The sequence below is a fragment of the Thunnus albacares genome, chromosome 18 (genome assembly GCF_914725855.1).
Source record: "Thunnus albacares chromosome 18, fThuAlb1.1, whole genome shotgun sequence".
Lineage (NCBI taxonomy): Eukaryota > Metazoa > Chordata > Actinopteri > Scombriformes > Scombridae > Thunnus > Thunnus albacares.
In genome coordinates, this window is record NC_058123.1 from 10,315,650 (window position 1) to 10,336,154 (window position 20,505).

The window sequence follows — 20,505 nt, forward strand, 5'->3', positions numbered from 1 at the left end:
CTGAGACAAAAGTTGACAATCGCAAGAGAAAGGTGGAAAAATCTTTGGTTGTCAATCCAAAACATTGGTCCTAGATCGCACTGTGAGACACTGATGAGACCTGTGGTGGAGAATCACTTGATCTCTCAATAAATACACAAAGAGAGCATTGTCAGGTTTTGAAATAATGTAATACAATCAGAAGTACATTGCATCATATCTGTGAGAGAGAGAGCATAACACCTAGAATTACCTTTTCTTTATCTGACAATTTGGCACTCAGCCAGTCAAAAATATCTGTAGCTAACCGTAAATGTTAATGAACAACCATCAGATAGAAACAAGGTTCAAGAGTTCAACTAGTCTAAGAGTAAGACTTCTTCATGACCACGTGTGCCAGAATAACAGCACACACGTGTGAACCAAAGCGGCATCGTATGACAAAGTGACATTGCTATCACATTGAATTGAAGAACAAACAACACTATCCTCTGAAGGCTTATCAGATCAACACATTAAAGAGAAATCGCTACGGTTTATCTTACCACTGGCTCCGAGAAAAGCACAACAACATAAACTGTTAAACAGAGGCTAAATAACTTACATACAGTCAACTATCTCATTTTACACAGCAAGGAGCTGAGTTTAAAATAGACACAGCATGTAGAAAAAGGCGTTGAATGACAGACTAATAATCACAACTCAGTTTGAGAACAACATTTGCGAAATATATAATATGTACAAGAAATACATCAAATGATAACCACTATATAAATCTCTCTCATAGACCGATGTGGAGCTTGGCAACAAGCCTGAGGCAAAATTCTGACAGGGTCAGAAATTTAAGACCTGCTACGACCCACGTCTACAAACAAACCAATCAGGTTATAACGTGAAATGACACAGAATACACAAATACAACAGAGTGCAGTTTTTAGAATAACGTTTAGGGGGAAAACACTCGTTCTCCTTAATATATTCGTGTCGCTCAAAAGCCAAAACAATGGAGGTGAAATGAAAAAGAAGTTTGTGTGACTTTACTGCATTTTTAAAACATCTGAGCGGCTCAGATGGATAACATGAGCTGATGATTTGCTTCTGCTTTCATATACTTTTTTTTCTACTTTCATCGTAGCGCTACAATTCACCACACATTCAGTGCACAGTCTGACACAGATTGCAAGCAATCTCGCACAATGTGACACATGCAATAAACTTACACCATTGTTGTTGTCTCACAGTTTAAAGGCGCCTGTACTCTGTACTGCTGTGAAGAGTGTGTGTGTCTGAGCATAAGTGCGGATGTAGAAGTCCCTGAAGGTCACTTGAAAAGTCTTTTATCTGCATTCAAGAGAAGGATTTTAATCAACTAGCTAAAACATCCGGAATAAATCATCTTTTCGTGTGAATTCATATTTTGTGATTCATACCTTAATTTCTACCTATACGTTTTCATAAATCTTCAACTCCTCACACACGCACACAAACACACAGATGCACATCAAAGTGGATGTAAGCAGATAACACCTGCCGTGTCAGCGTCTTGCCCCACATCCAAAGTATTCACTGACCCAAGGGAGGATTTTGGTATTTGATTATTCTACAGGGTGATTGATGTATTGTACACCGCAGTGGTTTGCATGCATATGAAAGCATGCAGCGCCATTGATCTATTGATGCATGGGATTGTGTTATGAATATGCAAAACTCCAGTGCGCTGCTCGCTGCACATCCGAGCGATTGGCTATCCATGACATCATCTCCAAGTCACAGGTGTTGGGCTCCTGCTGTCCAGAGAGGACACTTGAGGCTTGTAAATGAGATGTAATCCGTACATCAGTACTAACACTCCTGTATCCGTGCCAGCTGAAAAACACCCCGTCATGCCTCCTCCAAATCTCTTGCCCCTCCTCGTTGCCCCTGCCAAAATCTCTCCCCTCTTTTTCCGTCTCTCTATCTGCTCATTAGCGCTGGGTTTGGAACAAAGAGCCATCTGGGCACGGCTACCTGCCAGCTCAGGTGGGCCTTTACACAGAAAAGACAGCTTCTCTTCAACATCTGTCTGCCAGGATCAAAGACATTTCTGTTTACCCCCTTAACTCCCCCCTCTCTCTTTCCCTCCTTCTCTACCTCCCTGTCTCCCTTCTCACTCTCTTCTTCTGCCACCCAAAAAAAAAAAAAAAAAAAAAAAAAATCCCCATACATTAGGTAGGAAGCAGACTAAATGCGGCGCCCTCCTCCTCCTTCATGTCTCTCTCCGCCTCTTTGTCACTTCCCGGCTCCTCTCTTCGCCCTCAGGGTGTCATGCATTCTCCCAGACTGCTTTGTTTTCTGTTTTCAGCTTTTTTTAGATAATTGTTTCCCTGTATGTATAATGAGGGAAACATGATTTTTGGAATTTCTCAGCACTTTGCATCTCAGCAGTCCCCTGATAAATAAATCAGGGTTTTTTTTTTTGGTTTTTTTTTTTTCAATAATTATCTTCTCCTCCTAGCCTTGGGTTCTAGGTGCAAACATGTAGAGGAGAAAGAATTTCGTCTGACTGCTTATAGAAACTTATCACATTAGCAGATAAAAGTAGTGCTGCTGGCATTTTTTATGGGCTTTTGTACAAGGTATCACAATGTCCACTAAGATCTATAAACATGCTGAGCTATAGGCTATGCGCAAGCAGTAAAAAAAAAAAAAAAGAAGGGGGGTCAGGCAGATTTACAGCTTGTAATCAGATGCAGATGGGTCCCCAGTCCCTCAGTGAGGGCAGCTTATATCATGGAAAGTATTGATGTATTTTTTTTTTTTTTGTGCCATCCACTTTTCAGAGAAATGATGCCGGCCGCTTTCGCTGTAGGTAACCCCCTCCGTGGTTATGAGATGGTGTATTCAGCTGGCCTGGCCCTGTAGATACAGGGGATCAGGGGAAGTGTTATCCTTTAAGCCAGGTGCTGCTGTTCAACACAGCCGGTTCCTGCTGACTGAAACACTTCCCTGCACGCTTCTGTCTGCTTGTCTGACTATGCTCTTGCAGGCTCAGTGTGTGTGTGTGTGTGTGTGTGTGTGTGTGTGTGTGTGTGTGTGTGTGTGTGAAGAGGTTACTCAGGCCCTCCGTCTGAGCTGTGAGTGTGTGTACAGTATGACGCGCAGACTTTCTGGAAACCTCTTCGATATATAACGCCGGTGTTACTGTTGTTGTTTCAAGCCCTTTGCTCAGAACTAATAAAGATTGATTAGTCTTCCGTTCAAGATCAATGGCGACGCTATTTTGGTTATGCCTGTTTGCCAGGATGCATTCTGATCAATGACAAAGCTATTTTTTGTGTCGAGGGCAGGGCCCGGTTTACTTCAGGCGGGATGAGAGAGAGAAAGGCTTGGCTGATGGACTGTTCAAGGCCACATAAGCTTCAGCCGCTCTCCCCTGAATAGTCTCCTGTTCTCAAAGTGTTGATCGTGAATTAATTTTGAGAGATTTTGCATGCTCTGTGTCACACGCATTACCAGCAGGGACAATTACATCACTGTCAGATTACAAGTTGCCACCCTCTGTTCTGCCAGTTAATATAAACACTTCCAGGAAACCCTAGCTGGAGTGTTACATGCGCCTCCTCTTCTCCCTCTCTTTCTCCGTTCTTTCCTCAACCTCTCTTTACCTCTGACCCCTCTCCGGCAGACGCTTTCTCCTGCATAGATGAGGGAGGGAGGGGGGGGTTCATTGTCCATTTTTTTCCCCCTCCAGAATCATGTTCAGCAGGAGACAGCCAACTGGAGCGTAAAACAAGGCTGCAGTCTGCAGGTAGCCACAGGCTGAGCTCACCTGCCGCTAAATTCACTGTGACAGGTGAGATCACAGCCTCGTGGCGGGGCACGGCACCCGACAGAGAGGCGAGAAGCATATGGGTGTAGCGGCTCAGCCTTGCAGGATCTACCTCTGCACTGCAGCCCCGTGGAATAAGATGGCTAATAGTGAAACATCTCAAGGGTTATCGGGCTTTCTGCTGAGTGGAAATGATAAGGTCTGACCGCCACTTTGAGCTGGGCTGGCTAAAAGTTATGGGCCTGATAATCACAGGAGTCACTTTTCAAAAGGGGGTCATATTGTTTCAATAAAAGATAATGACTTTCATTAAAGGAATGCCCTCATAACAGGAGCATGAACCATACCATAAAAGATGTGGGAGTCATTTAATGAGTTAGAACTGTCCTTGGTGGGGCAGTATGTCATTTAGAGTATAATACAAATTAAAATTATGTTGTTTTAATTGTTGTTCTGTAAATTAAAAACAGGATATCACACACGTGGAAGCTGTTTCTGAGTGTTACTATGATTTTGTCGGTTTAATTTGTACAGAAGGGGTCTTTAATCTTTCATGACGCAGGGGAAACTGAGGCCTTCTGGTCCTAACAAGATAGGAATTAAGCGCACGGTATATAATTTCTGCTGCTAGGGGTCTCTCAGTCAAAACAATAAAAAAAGATGGAGATTGATGACGTTGTGAAGTAGCGTGGGATCATGGGAGTTGTTGTCTTCATTGTTAAACAACCACCATAGAGAGGCAAAATCATGTTCATGGACGAGGTGATGTAAAGTTATATTCACGTCATGTAATTTCATTCTGATGAAATAACCTTATAGCAAGTAGCAGGAATAAAGGGGATATGACGCCATTGACAGGCGACCAAATGAATTACCTTGATTAAAATTACAGATTTCTCTGAATTTGAACATTGTTGGAAACATTTGGAATAATGTAAGTACACAACTCAACAAAATGTACTGTATAACATAGGTGTAGTTGTTTTTTAATAGGGAAAAGTTACATACTATGTCTTTAAGGGTAGACTAAAAATAGACTGGATTTTAGGGTCACAGCTAACATTTGTTTGCCAGCAGGAGCTCTACAGTAGCTCCTGCTGGCCAAGATTTAGCTCATCAGCAGAGCAGAAGAGTCAGACCATCTCTCATCCTAGTTTTATTATCCTTGAGCTCTTTCCCCAGTGATTGTTGAGTATTTTTGTGTTTTTACGGGATGGATGACTGAAATGAAACATGAGTTAAGTTGAAAATGGCATCCCTTTAAACTTTGCAGGGAGGAAAAACAAGTGCTCTGCAGAACACTGGTGTGTGTGTGTTTGTCACGTTTTTCCATCGCTGGTGTTTTTATTTGTTTCTCTCAAGTGCAAAACACACCACGGGGAAAACACTCCCCTACATGCACATACACACATACCTACACACACATACACACACACACACACACACACAAAAACCTCCCTACTCAAAGTTATCCCAGCTCTACCGCTGCAACTCAGCAAATGTGGCGGGCAGGGTTTAATTTTCTGGCCCCCCGCCTCAGCCCCAGCCTCATGCATTTTTCATCACCACCATCCTGTTCCCACCCAGCCACTGCCGCTGCACAATGCTATTGATTGGCGATTAAGCCATCAAACTGTTATAAAGAGGTTAATATTTTAAAGCTGTTACGCTTTTCCAACCTCCTTACATTAATGTGTACCCTCTAGTACAGTTTCAAGGGTTTTTAGGAGTTTCCGCTCTTATGCCAGGTCAGGTTATGAATGTTTGATGTAATGCAGACGGCGGCGTTTTTTTTTTTTTTCCCTCCCCGCTCCTATACAATGCTTACTCCAGCTCTGAGGTGGTGTGTTCGATCAGCTGACTGTGCCAGAGGTCGACAGGAAACAGTGTCAGTCAGCAGGGAGACTGGTAGGGTCATACTCTGCTAACCCCACATGTGGGATATGTCTAGTTGTTGACCAATTTGCTTATGGTAATTCTAATAGATCTCTGGAGGCCGCCTGGCAATATTGAGGGTTCAGCGTTAATTGTGACCACTGGGCAAAGAATCTGCAGTCTCATCCTATTCGAGCAACTGATGAGCATCTTGAGTTATATTTAGGTGTTAATCCAGAGGAGGGATTCTGTTCCCACTCCTTAAAGTAATGCATTAAAATATACTGTACACCTCTGTTACACCAGCCATGATATTTTCACCTTTTTCTTGCCGTTGTCACGCTTCAGATGGCAGAAGTACTTAATCAGCAAAAGTTACTAGATTTAATGGAGGTGCTAAACAAAATATTTTCTCTCATCCGCACTGAATGTGAGAGAGGGGAAAATTAAAGGACCATACAGTATTTTCGCCTGTTTTTTATCAGACACATCCCACAGCCCTGTCAGAGGAATTCAAGTGTCCCATCATGTCCCAAATCAACCTGAAAAGATTATGTGCAGGACTCTACCCAGGATTTTGAATAGTCCACGTCCCCCCAATGCACCCATAGGGTAGTGAAATTAAGGGAAACCGGTGGCTGCCTGGAACAAAGTAAATTATTCTATCATGCTTTGAAAACCATTAAAATAGACAGGATTTAAAGTTAACAGACAGGAACATGCAGAACCACCAGTTCGGTCCAGTTGAGGAAATAAAACAGGGGTCTTGGGTGATGTGTGAACAAGGAAGAGGGCTGAGAAAGGTGAGAATGGATTTATTTTGTGAGTCTGCTTTAAAGAAAGAGAGGAAGAGAAACAGGGGGGTGTTGTGGGTGTTAGTCCAGCAGGATTTACACCAGAAGGTCTTGGGACTAGAGGGGAAGAATGTGACGAAGGCAGGGATAAGGTCGCAGGATGTAGGTGAGCGACCCACGGCCGCAGGCAACCAAGGAATACCTCTGTGGAGCTTTATAAGCATTAGTTCATATAAAGGCTCTCAGTACAGACTTTCACTTTGACCTCCAGCCAAGGTCGCGCACTGAAAGGCAGATTCCTCCCGACGCAAGTACTCATCGTCCACGAGCCGAAATGTACACCGTTGATATGCTATTTCTCTGCGTGTCAGTCATTTTCTCGCTCCGCTTGACAGCACAGACAAGTGACTCATATAATAAGAGTAGTGCTCTCCATTAGTGCCAGTCAGTTTGTGCTGTTTAAGTCCTTACAGTGCTCTCCTCCAGGGCAGAGCTGGATAACACGCTTGAGCAGCGTCCCAATCACTGTGATCACCTGTGACAAACCACACCGAGGCCCAATCAATACGCTACTCTCCCGAGGGCCTAGGAATTAATGTAACTCTGCTGCCCCGCGTTCCTGCATGTGTGTGTGTGTATTTGTTGCCGCAGCTCCCAACAGAGCGTCTTGAAACAGACAAAATAAAAATGATAAAAATGTGGCTGTTTCTCTGATAAAAATGATATCCCTCCTTACATGAAAGACAAATCAGAGAGGAAGAAAAACAGCAAAAAATTAAAGAATGAATGCGAAATGAGGACGTTGAAAAAGAAAGCTCACAAAATTAGACTAGTAAGAGAAAGTTACGCCCAAATGAAGGCAGTGTGTGGGAAATTCAGTACAGGCAGGAAGGGAAACACAAAGCTCAATCTGTGACTCCTGAGGGAAATATTCACAGCTATATTAATATAACACAGAGGGGGTAGTTAGAGAAGCTTTGTTTGTCTTGGGCTAAATTAACACCCCCTTACCATCATAATAGTCATGTCATTATAGGAGGAGGGTGAAGAGCCTGAAGAGGGTTTATGTCAATGTTTTTCCTCCCATTTAATGAGCTGGGTTTACTCCCTGAAAATAAATTAGCAGATGAAACTATAGAGTTGTTAGTGAGGAAGAGAGTTTATTTGACTTAGACAATTCTTTGGTAAGAGTCGGTTTGAGATGCACAGACACAAATATACACACAGCGTACCAAATGTCCAGCTGTTCAGTGTCTTCATTAATCTGTAGTAAGCAGAGTGTGTGTGTTTTTTTTTTCTTTTACTTCGTAGCATTTTGTTGCTGGTCTTTGTTCCCCTCTTTCTATCTCCGTCTCCTCTTCCTCCACCTCCCTCCCGGCTCATGTTGAACCTCCTGCTGCGGTTGCCTCCAAAAACCATCCGCCCACTGCCACTAACCCCATGCCTGCAAGAGTTTGTCCCTCATTATCTGTCCTTACTGCACCCCAACCAACCTTCCCACCCAGCATGGTGTCATAGCTTCAGTACAGTATTGTCTCATTATCTCCACAGACACCAGAGAGGCAGGGCATTACAGGACATCAGACACTCCCCCTCGGTTAGAGGGCTGGGGGCTGCTGACAGAGCTGACAGGTGATTAAGACAGGCCAAAGGTTTTATCTGCCCAGCTAAACCGAACGCTGAATGCTCTCTTCTGTCTTTGCTTGTGCATCCTGATTCATAAATTTGTCATGAGCAACCCTCATCAGCATCTTAATAATGAGTTAGCAGTCAAAACTGACACACAAAGGCAACAGGTGTTCATGCTTCAATCAAAATTTATATAAAATGTATATAAACTTTTTTTTAAAGGGACATATCTTATATACTGTTATAATGTTAGATATCTATGTTAAACATGGTCAAAACCTGAGCTGAATGTATGTAAAAATGCTGCCTGAAAGTCAAAAGCCTTCAACCTGCTGTAAACACCTTGTTTGCAACGGTTGTTTTCACTCTATTTTTACTCTACTTCCTCCTTGTGATGACATCAGACTCTGTTCAGGTTGCCGTCTGTTCTGTAGCCTTTGTTGCTAAGGTTGTCGCTAAGGTCATTCCATGGGTTGTTCACATTGTCCATTCGCATATTTTGGATCAGAATCAGGCTCGAACATGTATGGATGTATTTGAGAAGTTTATATTTCGAGTAAAGAACAAGAAAAAGAAGTGAAATCCTATTACTATTGTTTGTTTACATAGCCTCCGGAAGTCAGCTGAGATGCAACTCCTGTAAGCTGACCAATCAGAACAGAGTGGGCTCATCGGGAGGGGGGCCTTAAAGAGACAGGTGCTAAAACGGCCTGTTTCAGACAGACGCTGAACTGAGCGGCTGCATAAAGGGTCAGTATAAGATAAATAAGGAGTTTTGTTAACCGTAAATCATGCAAAGATATTTCACTAGAGCCCCAGAATATAAATATAGTCCTGGAAATGTGCATCATACGTCCCCTTTAAATATTTGTTTTTCAGTTTTCAATAGGGATGCACGATATTGGATTTTTTGCCAATATCCAATATGCCGATATTTCCAACTCATTGTGGCCAGTTGCCGATGTTGATATCGATATATGCACATATTTTCTTCCAGCTGGCTGAGGAGACTATTACACATGCAATCATAGATTGTACTAAGTATGATCAAGAAAGACAATATATGAAGGAAGAACTTAGGAAGACTGGAGTTCAGGAGCTCAGCGTTAAAACTTTAATGAACTTGCCAAGTGGGTGGAGCAGTAGAGGTTTTTTGAGTTTATTAGACAGACAGGATTTATGTATAGGATTAATCTTTGGTCCACACTCCAGAGCAGAAGGTGGCGGTAATACATCTAATACGCTGGTTGCCAACCACCGTTATAAACCAAAAAGGAGAAAAAAAAATTTTCCAAACAGAGTGGTAGTCAGCCAAAGTGTTTCCTATCTGTGCAGCCGAACATAGCAGCTCTTACGCGGACTATTTTACCCTGGCGGTCCTGGTGCTTCCTCCGCAGGCTCCACTTCACTCAAGTTGCCCGTCAGATCAGCTGCTTCTTCCCACTTTAACCTGAATAACAAACCGGGGCTCGGTGCTCCAGTTGGATCCACACGGAGAGCTGGGGCTAACGTTAGCTGAGAGGCTAGCGGAGCGTTAGCAGCAGCATGGCTGGAGGGAAGCACAGCCAGCTAGCCTCCGCTAGAAGAAGCAGCTGGTCTGACGGGCAGCTGAGTGAAGTGGAGCTTGCGGAGGACCGTCAGTGTGAAACAGTCCGTGGAGGGAAGCACAGTTATGCAGCGGAGGAGAAGGAAACAAATCGGCCTCTCATAATCGGCAGAAAATGTTCATTTCGGCCGATGCCGATATTTCATTTTAGAGCTGATATGGGCCCATACCGATGATGTGTCAATAATATCGTGCATCCCTAGTTTCAAGGTCACATTGTCAGAAAGTTCTTTTTACCAAAGACACAAACAACAAAACAAGAGATAGAATAAAGGAAGTACAAACAGATGTGGTGCTTGACTGGATTTACTTCATAACCCTGATGAAAAATAGTTGTTGTTTTTTTAATAAGAACTGCTATATTTGGTCAATTTGCCAGCACTTGGCTCTTTCCAATCTGTCATTTCTTTTTATTTCTTATGTCCAAACTCTTCAGAAATTTTCTTTTTCAATTACATTTTTTTCACAATGGTAAAATCTTTCCACACTAACAACCAACCAACTAAAAACCTAACGTGAGGTAATGCTGGCTTGACATTGCTTTGTGCAGAAATCAAGTGGATCCGTGTTGCCAAAAGAAGCTCTGGGTTTTAAGCAGGCTGAGTTTAGGTGCAAATTTATCATTAAGCTGACATAGTTTAGGCTTTTGCCTGTAGCAAATGACACTGAATAAATTTATCAGGTTCATTTGATATTCACAGATGGTGTTGAGGTGACAACAAGAAGCAATGTTAGCAGTGAGGTGTGCTGGACAAAAATCTGAAATGAAATCATCCGTATTATGTAATTTGATTTTGTAATAACCTGTGGTTAGTAAGCATGAAATGTGGTTTGTCCTAGATTATGTTAACTTCTTTAAATTCTCTTACACCTCTTCTGTGCCACCTGCAACCTTTTCTTAAGGTGCTATAAGACAAAATTATCCAAAGAAAATTGTGTAGATGTAGGTTAATGTTTTTATCATAAATAAATCATCACTCCATCTTCTTGATATATGGGTTTCGATGCATTTGGCTCTCCATCACCTCCTTGAGTCATCTCTTCAAATTCCTTCTGTCTTCCCAGAGCTCCAAAAAGCAACATCCGTGTAACTGTCGGGCCTGTTTTCTTGGTTTCGGGATGGGGGTGGCGTGGTGGAGGAGCGGGGCTGGCGAGGACACAGCGCTCAGAAGGAGGAGGAAGGAGGGGGGTTGTCTGTCCTAGGAGACAGATGGCGCGGGGGGCTGGTCCATGATGGGCTGGTGCTGGACGGGCTCCATGTGCTGTAGTGGGTAACAGGGGCCCAGGGTGGAACGTAGGCGGCACTCTGATCCTTAGCGCCACAGTATTCCTCAGGCACAGGAGTCCACTTCCCCCGCCCATCTGTTCCTTCCATCGCAGCTATGGCAAACGTTCCTGTACACACATGCACACACACACAAAAAAAATATACACAAGCGAACATGCACATGCGTTCGCATGCACACACATACGTCACAGACTGCCCCCTGCTAATCTGCAGATTTGGGTTCAGTTACAGTGCACCAGCAGCTCTTCCCCCAACATTCCTCCTCCCCATCTTACAAAATTAGCCTGAAGGTTTGACTAGATTCCACCAGCTTCCGCTCCCATTTGGTGTCACGCTGACTGTATCTCTTACTCTTAAGCTCTCCTGCTCAACCGTTTGTGTAATCATACATAATATCAGACTACTCCCACACATACTTGTCGACGGCCACAACCTTTGTTATAAAGTAATCCTGGCACCAGGTAATTAATTGTCACCTGTGAGAGGTATAAGAGCAGAGGGAGAAGTAGATCCACAGACTGAGAGACAAAAGCCAGAAGGAGGGGGTTGGGGGGAGGGATGGTGAAGTTGTAAACAGCAGAAAAACATGTTGCCATAAGGTCTGTAATGTATGCCGGAGGAGGATGTGTTTCTGTGACTGATGCATGTCTCCGGAGATTTTTTTTTTTTTTTTTTTTTCTCAAATCATAAATGTTTTCATAATCAGTCTGGTAATAAACGTGTCAACACATGTGCGACACTCTGAGTGATAATGACTTGAAAGGGAAGGTGACATCAGAATTATGGTCAAAAAGACTGTTGGTGAGTCAAGGTCAGGCGGAGGCAGAGTACAAGCTGTTTTTTTTTTCCTTTTCGCAAACTGCAATGCTTGTGATGATCAAATGTCACAACACGCACAGTTTTAAACGTTTTCATCTGCACTCTCAGGTGAAATTGTCTTCCTCTGATACTTCCTATCGCAGATTGAACCATGTGGCCAGAAGTGTAACACCCTGAACAGGTTGTCACACTGTTACAGGTTCAACAAAAACACAGTCAGTTCCATTCATTTTAACACACAAAGTGCAGGTGATTTGAAACTATGAAAGGAAACCAGAACAGCAGGTGTAAATCCACATAAAGATGTGTAGAAAATACAAACTCCAGACAGAAAGGTCCAATAACATAGACTGTATATGAAGATGGACAGCAAGACACCACTTCTTGAAGCCAAAATATTGTGTTTACACTACCTGCCATTTTGCGTTTGTGATGTCATTTGCAATCAGAGTCTGTGCTCGCTCACAGGTACCCACCGCTGAGAGCCGTGTGAAATCAGGAGCCACGATGGATCAGTACACCTGTCAAAACCAGTCGATACCAGCTAGCTACAGCCTTAACCACATTTACATTAAAGTAACACTTTCAGAGTAATTCAGTGACGCAGTTGTCTACAACAAGGGAAAATGTAAGTTAGCGTCGGCTCCTCTGCCACATCTGATGGAGTTTTGAGAGTGGCTGTCAATCACAGCTGTCAATCATTACGTCACACACCCGTTTTATATCCTCAAATAACTAATTTAAAACAAACTTATAAATTAACTCTTGAACAATTATCAATGTGATAAGAACTACTTAATGTGACAGAAACCATCTTTGGGAAACGTGATTTTTTTTAGTTTAGCCCCATCTGCTAACATAGAGGGTGCAGGGTTTATGACCTATACTGCATACAACTGTACAATGTTTTTATAGAGTATCTAAGCCCTGGTATTTAGAGAGGAAATACGTCATTAAAATTCCCACAACTAAGTAATTTTTTCTTCTTTTTTTTTCCTTTACAAAACATTTAACACACCAACAACATACATGACATTCCACCGAGCGCTGGTCTTGACATGCTTTTAGAGAGAGGCCCTTAGCCAGCTGTCTGGATGCCAGTTAGGGAAACATTAGCCCTTAAATATTAATGCAGTAATATGGCATTGTTGGAATGCTTACTGAGCTGTGGGCTCCAGGCCTGCTGGGTTATTTGTCACACTCCAGAAAGCTCACAGCAGCCGGAAAAAGAAACCTCCACGAAAGGGCGAGAGCTTACACGGTGCAGAGCGTAGCCTCTTTGACTGATGAGGAAAAAACACACCACCTTTGCTAACGAGAGCATTGGAATCTTTTTTTTTTTTTTGCTATATTCTGTCTTTTAGTATCATTTGTGTGAACCAAGAGGTATCTCTAATGTTCTTTTTCTCCTGCAAAATGTCTCTGGACTACCTCCACATTAGTTGATACTTCATAGTTGTCTTTTGTAAGTACTAACCCCAAATGAAATGTAGCTATTCAGTCGGAATCCAATTGAGATTTGCACAAAATCAGGTACAAAATGCATTGAGCATAATAGTCAAAGCAGCCCCCCCTCCCCCTCCTCAATCTCTCTCTGTGTGAATCTTCCAGCAACAGATGGCCGATGGAGAAATCAGCAACACGTTTATTTTCTCTGTCCTTTATTTTAACAAAAATGTGTCATAATTGGATAGCTACCCGCACACACATATTTTTGTATATATTGATTCTGTTCCAGCTGAGATATTTTCATCTTACATCATCCAATGAACTGAGTATGCATGCCTTTGGGAATAGGTCGCTATTCACCAACAACAGTTTTTTAAGATTTAGTTTTTGTGTAAACAAAAAATATGCAAATGTTCCAAAAAAAAAAAAAAGAGCTATGCATAACCACCACACACACACACACACAAAGTACTGACACCCGCAGCCTGAGTACTCAGTGCTTTACTGCTTGTAATGTATTAAGTTAACCTTGGAGACACCCTATGGAGCTTCAGCTAGGGCTGGCAAAGCTGCCTTAAACTCTGCAGGGAATGAGAAGATGAGAAGACAGGAGGGAGAAAAAAAACACTAACAACAAGAGTTAAACTTCAGAGAAGGAGTGAGATCATTTTTTGGCATATGTGTATGTGTATTAGAGCAGAGTGCGCAGGTGTTCATGTGTGTTTTTGTGTCTCTCTGAAGAGGTTATGTTGGAGCTCTACATCTGCCTAATTAGATATGTAAAGGAATGCAAATATAAAATCAGTGATAGGATGCTGGCTCAGGCTCACAACATAGAAAGTGATGCTGTGGGTAGTGTGGAAAGGTCGGGGACACGGGGGGCAGGGGTGGGTTAGGGGGCGCATGTGGTGAGAGAGGGGGTCAATGATGTGAATTCCATCGATTGCAGGCTTCCTGACAAGTGTTCAGTGATTTCCTGTCCCTGGCAGAAATATTGTGCTTGTTAATCCATTTGAGTCAGAGCAGCAAGGGGGCTCAGTGGAAAAGGCGGAGAGTCTGTGTGTTTGCCTCAGTGTGTGTGTGTTGCTTGGAAATAGAGGAGTGTGGAGGGAGGGGAGGGCGGGGGGCGATCAACGCAAACAGGATGCTAATGAGCCTGCGCTAATCAATGTGTGCTTAATCAGCTATTCAGCTCTGAGTGGACACGGGAAGGATAGAGGAGGGAGCGGGGAGAGAGTGTTGGGAGGAGTTCATGAGAAAGTGCAGGCCCAACCTCTGATTCACTCCCTTTGTTGAGAACATTGGTTCTCAGGAACTCCTTAGTGAATGCAGATTTACTTTCCGTTGGGCAGCCAGTGTTGGGTTTCTGAATGAGCGGAGCTGCTGCATCACTCTTCCGCAAAATGATAATATGCTGTGTAAAAGATGGTAACGTCATGATAAGTGTTGAATGCATATAATTACATCAACACATCAGCTAATATGTCTATCAAAGAGGAAGCATTTTTACTTACACTTGATTCCCAAGCACAAGGAAAGGATGCAGTCTTTAACTGAGCCCCAACTAGCTCAACTAACTTACCGCCATTTGTTCTCCAATGTGTCGAACTCAACTGCGTGGTAGGCCAGGTCCTCTTCTTTCTCACCTAAAGCATTGGTTTCAATTCATTTATGGTGCCAAATAGACACAGACAAAGATTAAACCAAAATACATCAGGAATGAGTGTTATCCTTCATGGTCGTCCATATCTCCTCGTCTTCTGACGTCTGCACTCAGGCCGGTGTTGTGTTAAAGACTATTTCCCTGTCAATATGTTTCCCCTTACCTTAACCTAAATCCAACCTTATCCCTAACCCCTAACTGGTCTTCTTCTGAGATGCTTAACCTGACCCCAACCAGTTATCTTTGCCACACTTTACCATAACCATAACCTAAGCCCTAACCCCAACCGCAGAGGGGGCTCCATGGGAAACACAATTTTAACAAGAGGGAAACACTATTCGAGGGGGGAAACAGGCTTCAACACAAGACTGGCTACCAATCAATTGTAACCAATCAAATAAAGACAAATGACAACTTGTGACCATGACATAACCGTTAGATTGACTAAATTTACAGTGGCAGATTTTACCATTTAGAATTTAAAATTCTTAGTGTCAAATGTAGTAAAACATTTTAAAAGTAAAGTAAAAAGCTTTATGAGTTGGTTGAAAATGCTGCTTCGATTACATATTTCTTCATATTTTCAAACAGTAATTTTTCACATTTAGCTTTACAAGAATAATGGCTTTTAGGATGAGGACTAACCAGTTTGTTTGGCGTTGGCTGGGGTTGCTGGATTGCAACTTCCCCAAATCCAACAAAGAGCAGAACAAAGATGTTAACCTTTCCTACACTGTGTAGCATGCACGACTGGAATTTATACATATACACTGGGGAAATACTGCACAGTAGATGTGCAAGTCATGAACAAGGCTTTCTTCTAATGTATTTCTGTCTACAACCGCTCAAACTAATGTAGGAAGTAAATGAAGTGCTCCTTGACCTTGGACGTAACACTCCCTTGCTGTAGCGATAAGCTAGTTAGCAGGACATGCTAATGATTGCAGCTTACGTTAGTGCAGATAAACAGCATGTTATTCCTTTGCTCTTGCTTTCTTGGTTTTAGAAAGTCTAAAAAAATGTACCAAATACACCTGCTAAACTTCAGTATCAGAGTATCAGTTTTACTACAGTTTTTTACTACAGTTTAGCAGTTTAGCAGGCATTTGCACAGGTAAGTAGCTTAGTATCAGTGTGTTATTAAGCACTTATTCATCAAAAAACACTGTTCTCACAATCATTTATTCATTTTAAAATTTTGTGTAGCACCTACATTACACTTCATAAACAGTCCTTTTCATGCATTTGCATTCCCATGAACAGATCACGTGTGTCTAAAGAATCAATAATACATAATTCCTTGTTCATAAACTTTCATTATTTAACCTGCTCCCGTAGGACATTTTGTCTGCTTTTTTTTTTTCTTTTTTCCAATGTGTTGGTTTCAAGAGTTACGCATTAATCCTGTTCTTTACCCACTCAGAAAAAGGCCACAACTCAATCAGTCTCCCGTCCTCGGGAACGGCGGCCTTTAAAAAATGACTCCATACCCTGAGTTGACAGCCCAAAGATGGGAAGAGAGGAATTAATCTCACGGAAAGACCTAGAATAAAAAGGAGGGAGGGGGGGGGGGGGGGGGGGGCGAATAAACTAAAAAACGGAGGTAAGGGAGGGTGCAGAAACAAGCTGTGTGTTTGGTGAATGCGGGGGCAGCCGGGGTCCGCTCACAAATTGTACACAAATTCTGCAGCACACGGTAAATGCGTGCGCACACACACACACACACACACATACGGTATGTGTGAAGATGAGAGGCGGGAGGGAGAGGGAGCACGGATCAATCCATATTACGGTCTAATCTGTATCGCCCTGGGCTGCCGCAGACGCAGGGTTTTGGGGGACTTTATGAAGTGTTGTCAACATGTTGTGATTCCAACTGGAGCTGGCCCAGGAAAATAGGGCCACTGCATTTGGTTGTTAATATTCTATAACTGGCCGGGTCAGTGCAGACACTCAGTTTGTGGTGTCTACTTCCAAGCAGTTAACACAAGGACATATTATTTGACTACTTTGACAGGCCACCAAAACAGGATGTGACTTCGGGGTAGCAAACAGCCGCAGGGGAGAGAATACAGTAAAACAGTGAAAAGTGGGTAACTGAAAGAGAGAACGAAAGAAACCTCTCAAGTGTTGATTCTTGGCAGCAGTCCATATCCATGCTCAAATGGAGTGTGTTGGTGAGTTTGCGTGCGAACTCTATCGGAATTTGGATGGAGAACAGAGGCAGATAAGGAGGCAGATTGGGGAGAGATAAATGGAGAGAAAGATAGATCGCAAAGGACCATGCCAGAATCTCAAGCCTTGAGAGGACGGCATCTCTCCGAGGCCGTCCATTGTGAATCACGGATGCCAGTAAATACATCACATCACAACATACAATACTCCTCATTCTATTTCATCGCTGCTCTTGATCATACCAACCATTCATCCTGTTAGACAGCGGCATGTACACGGTGATGTCCGATTGATTTACTGTTCGGAAAAAATAGGCATTAACATGCCTAACAGTTGTCACATACTAAATCCGTGACTGTAATTTAAATGGCTCAAGTCTGATGTCATGTCATTTGGCTTGTGTTGGAGAATATTTGATAAGGCTACATCATTACAAACCCCTCTATCTATCTATGTATCTATTCGGGTAAATGAGGAATGGCTCTCGTTTGAGCCGGAAAGCCGAGCTGTCATTAGTCTGTCTCCAAATACACCCACCAGCTCTAATGATGCAAAAACATGCCCGGCTATGCCTGAGCACGAGCCGTTTGAAGAGCGTGGAGGAAAAAAAAAAGAAATAAAAAGATTTGAAGAAAGATGGATGTGGCGGCGTGTATGTCTTCAGGTGAAGGTAGTATTTCAACGTAGAGAAATAGGGAGGATGATGGGATCTCTTTCGTGGTGTGTATATGTGTGCATGTGTGTGTGTGTGTGCTTGTGTTTCAGTTTTATTTTCATTTTAAAGAGGAATGAGCTTTTAACATGCAACTCAGAATCTGTCTGTCTGTCAACCGCTCTTTGATGTCCTGCTGCTTCTGTAGCCTTTGAGAGGGCTTGGGTATCATTAAGCACTTCCAATGAGTCCCACGTAGAAAGATGATTGGATGCCTAAAGTTTTTCATCATCAATAAAAAGGAGTCTGCCTCTCCTTTAGCTGGGAACTTCAGTCAACTTTAATTCATTCATTTGTCCATAAATAACCTGCTTGTGATTAGCCAAATGATATTCTTCTCGCATTGTTAGAAAATCTATCGCTGCCCTCTCTTTTTCCAGAGCTGCTTCATCACAGAAATGTCTGGTATGTGGTCTTTAATGATGCGATTGCATGTGAGTGATATGAAGCTAATATGTAGAGAACTAATATATGCCTGTCACCAGTAACGGAGAGCTTGAGCAGAGTGCACCGCATGCTGAATTTGAACGAGGGGGGAAGACATTAAATATTCTTTTTGATTGCATATCCAGCTGCATATTCTCACAGAGGGATTTTGCTTTTAACTGAATGTGCTGTACACAAGCACTTTGCAGTTTAACAAATATTTTTCCCCTGGCAATGTCTCAGCCCACCGGTGGTTTAGTACTTAATCCTTCCCAACAAATCCAACTACTAGATTCACCCAGGGGTGGGCGGGGAGCTGCCATCTCTACAAAGGGAATTATTGACATTATTAAGCTATCTGTTTACAGTAGAAAAGGCATTTTGTATCATAAACAAATGTATGGTTTCAATTCCTATAAGCCCTCTGTAGGCTATAAGTTAGCTCATAATGATGAAAGTGACCTTGCTCTGGAGAGTTGGGTGGGCAGGTTTTACTAATGTAGCTGGGAATACTTAGGGGAATACTAATGTTAGTTGAGGCAACATCTTAGGCCTGCTTTATAGCAGTTCTTAGCCCAGGTCTCCCCCAGAATCAAGGGTCCTTTTGAAAAAGCCCGTCTTCTCATCTCTGGCTCTGTTCTGAAAGCTCATTAGGACCAGAGATCAAAGAGTGGGGCAGTCGGCCTGTGAACTGGACACTGTGGGCTATTTCCATCTATTTATCACTCATACGGCTATTTTGGCCCTCACTGGAGGTGATCTGCATCCAGATCGCACCACAACTTTCCTCTGTAATCGTGCCATTTTGGTGACATCCATCAGCAGCCGTGCACTTAGAGTTTTCCGAACTGAATGCCCGTTTCCAAACAAACGCTGGCTTGCACATGAAAAGCGTATTCACAAGTTTGAGAAACAAACAGCTTTATCCTTGTCCACATTAGACTAACATGTAGAGGCTGTGCTCATTTTATAAAATATTGCACAGTTAAAAGGACATTGAAATGTTCCAGATATCATCAAATGTTTACATGATGTAAAAATTATTCCTTCATTTATAAATGATTGCATTTAAAGACTGCCTGCTTGATTGTGAAACTACATTTTGCAACATTTGTGACATTAAAGTAGCAACAAACATGTTTCAGAGATAGACAGGAATGGCGAAAAGTCAGAAAACACCACAATGTTAAATGTGCCAACAACAAGGTTTATCTGAGTATGTGTATACTGTAAAGATAGTCTGGTCCAAGTGAGACCAGTCAGCTCTGTTTCCAAAATTTTCTGCACATGCAAAGTGTATGCCACACCAGAAATGTTTGTTTCTAATAAGTAGTCTAGTGACGAGATTTATGTTAACAGAATGAAAAATGAAAATCTCAGTTGAGCATATTGTACAAAGCATTGTCCTGAACGAGCAAAGTTTATTATAGCTCATAATATTTTGTTTTCTTTAAATTATACTATTTTTTTTCTGTCATTCGGTATTACACTTTCATAAAGTTGAAGAAGAACTTATAAAAGACAGATTTAGGAGAGAATGGTCAATACTGAAGCAGTCCCGAACATGGGAGTCAATCTCCAAAAGCACTACACTTCCCAAAATGCAACAATATAGAGACTATACATTAAACTCTTTATGCCTACTGTTACCATACCCCCAGTTTGTAAAGCAGGCTTCGGGCTTGTCTCCAAACCATTTTCTCAGACTTGACAAAGCTCTTCCAGAATACATTATACAACTGTTTGCTGGTACTCCAGACAACTAGTAAACTCAATTTGATGTGTAAAATCAATGGGATTCCCCTTTTAATGCAAAGTCACCGTCTTCTTTCTCACCTGTAGCAGCTTTGTGGACCGGATGCCAAGTCGGGACTCGATCAGCTAATAACAAACAATACGCTTCCTGTCTCAACCTTTTCCCTGTTTTTATAGTCTAGAGACAAACACACCTGCAAGCACGCAGGGCCTTAAACACACACGTTTATTCACTTACATCGATGAATGACCTCAGACAGCTCAGAGCAGGTGATGAGCAGGACGAACGAGCCATCTGTCTGTCTGCGTTTAGATGTGTTTAACTGACATTGTGCAAGTCAAACAATACAGTGATGACAGGTGAGCTGTAGACCTCATTCACTCTGTTATCACTCGATGCATAGACAGGAGGAGAAGGAGGGGGGGGGGGCATGCAGTATTTATAACCTTTAAAACCTTTCTCTTCCTTGGGCTCATAGTGTCCATTTCACACAGCAGAAGTGTGAGAAAATGCAAAAAATAGGAGT

The 20,505-nt window shown here is 42.5% G+C and overlaps 1 long non-coding RNA gene across 1 annotated transcript in view; it reads right to left on the minus strand.

The window, feature by feature from the left end:
- Positions 1 to 20,134, minus strand: part of LOC122968394 — a 221,677-nt gene extending 201,543 nt beyond the window's left edge. Inside the window, exons 1-2 of the long non-coding RNA XR_006398821.1 lie at positions 20,117 to 20,134; positions 15,263 to 15,265 (exon numbers count right to left, since the gene is read on the minus strand). This is a non-coding gene — a long non-coding RNA (uncharacterized LOC122968394). The remainder of the gene's footprint in view (positions 1 to 15,262; positions 15,266 to 20,116) is intronic.
- Between the last annotated feature and the right edge of the window lie 371 nt (positions 20,135 to 20,505).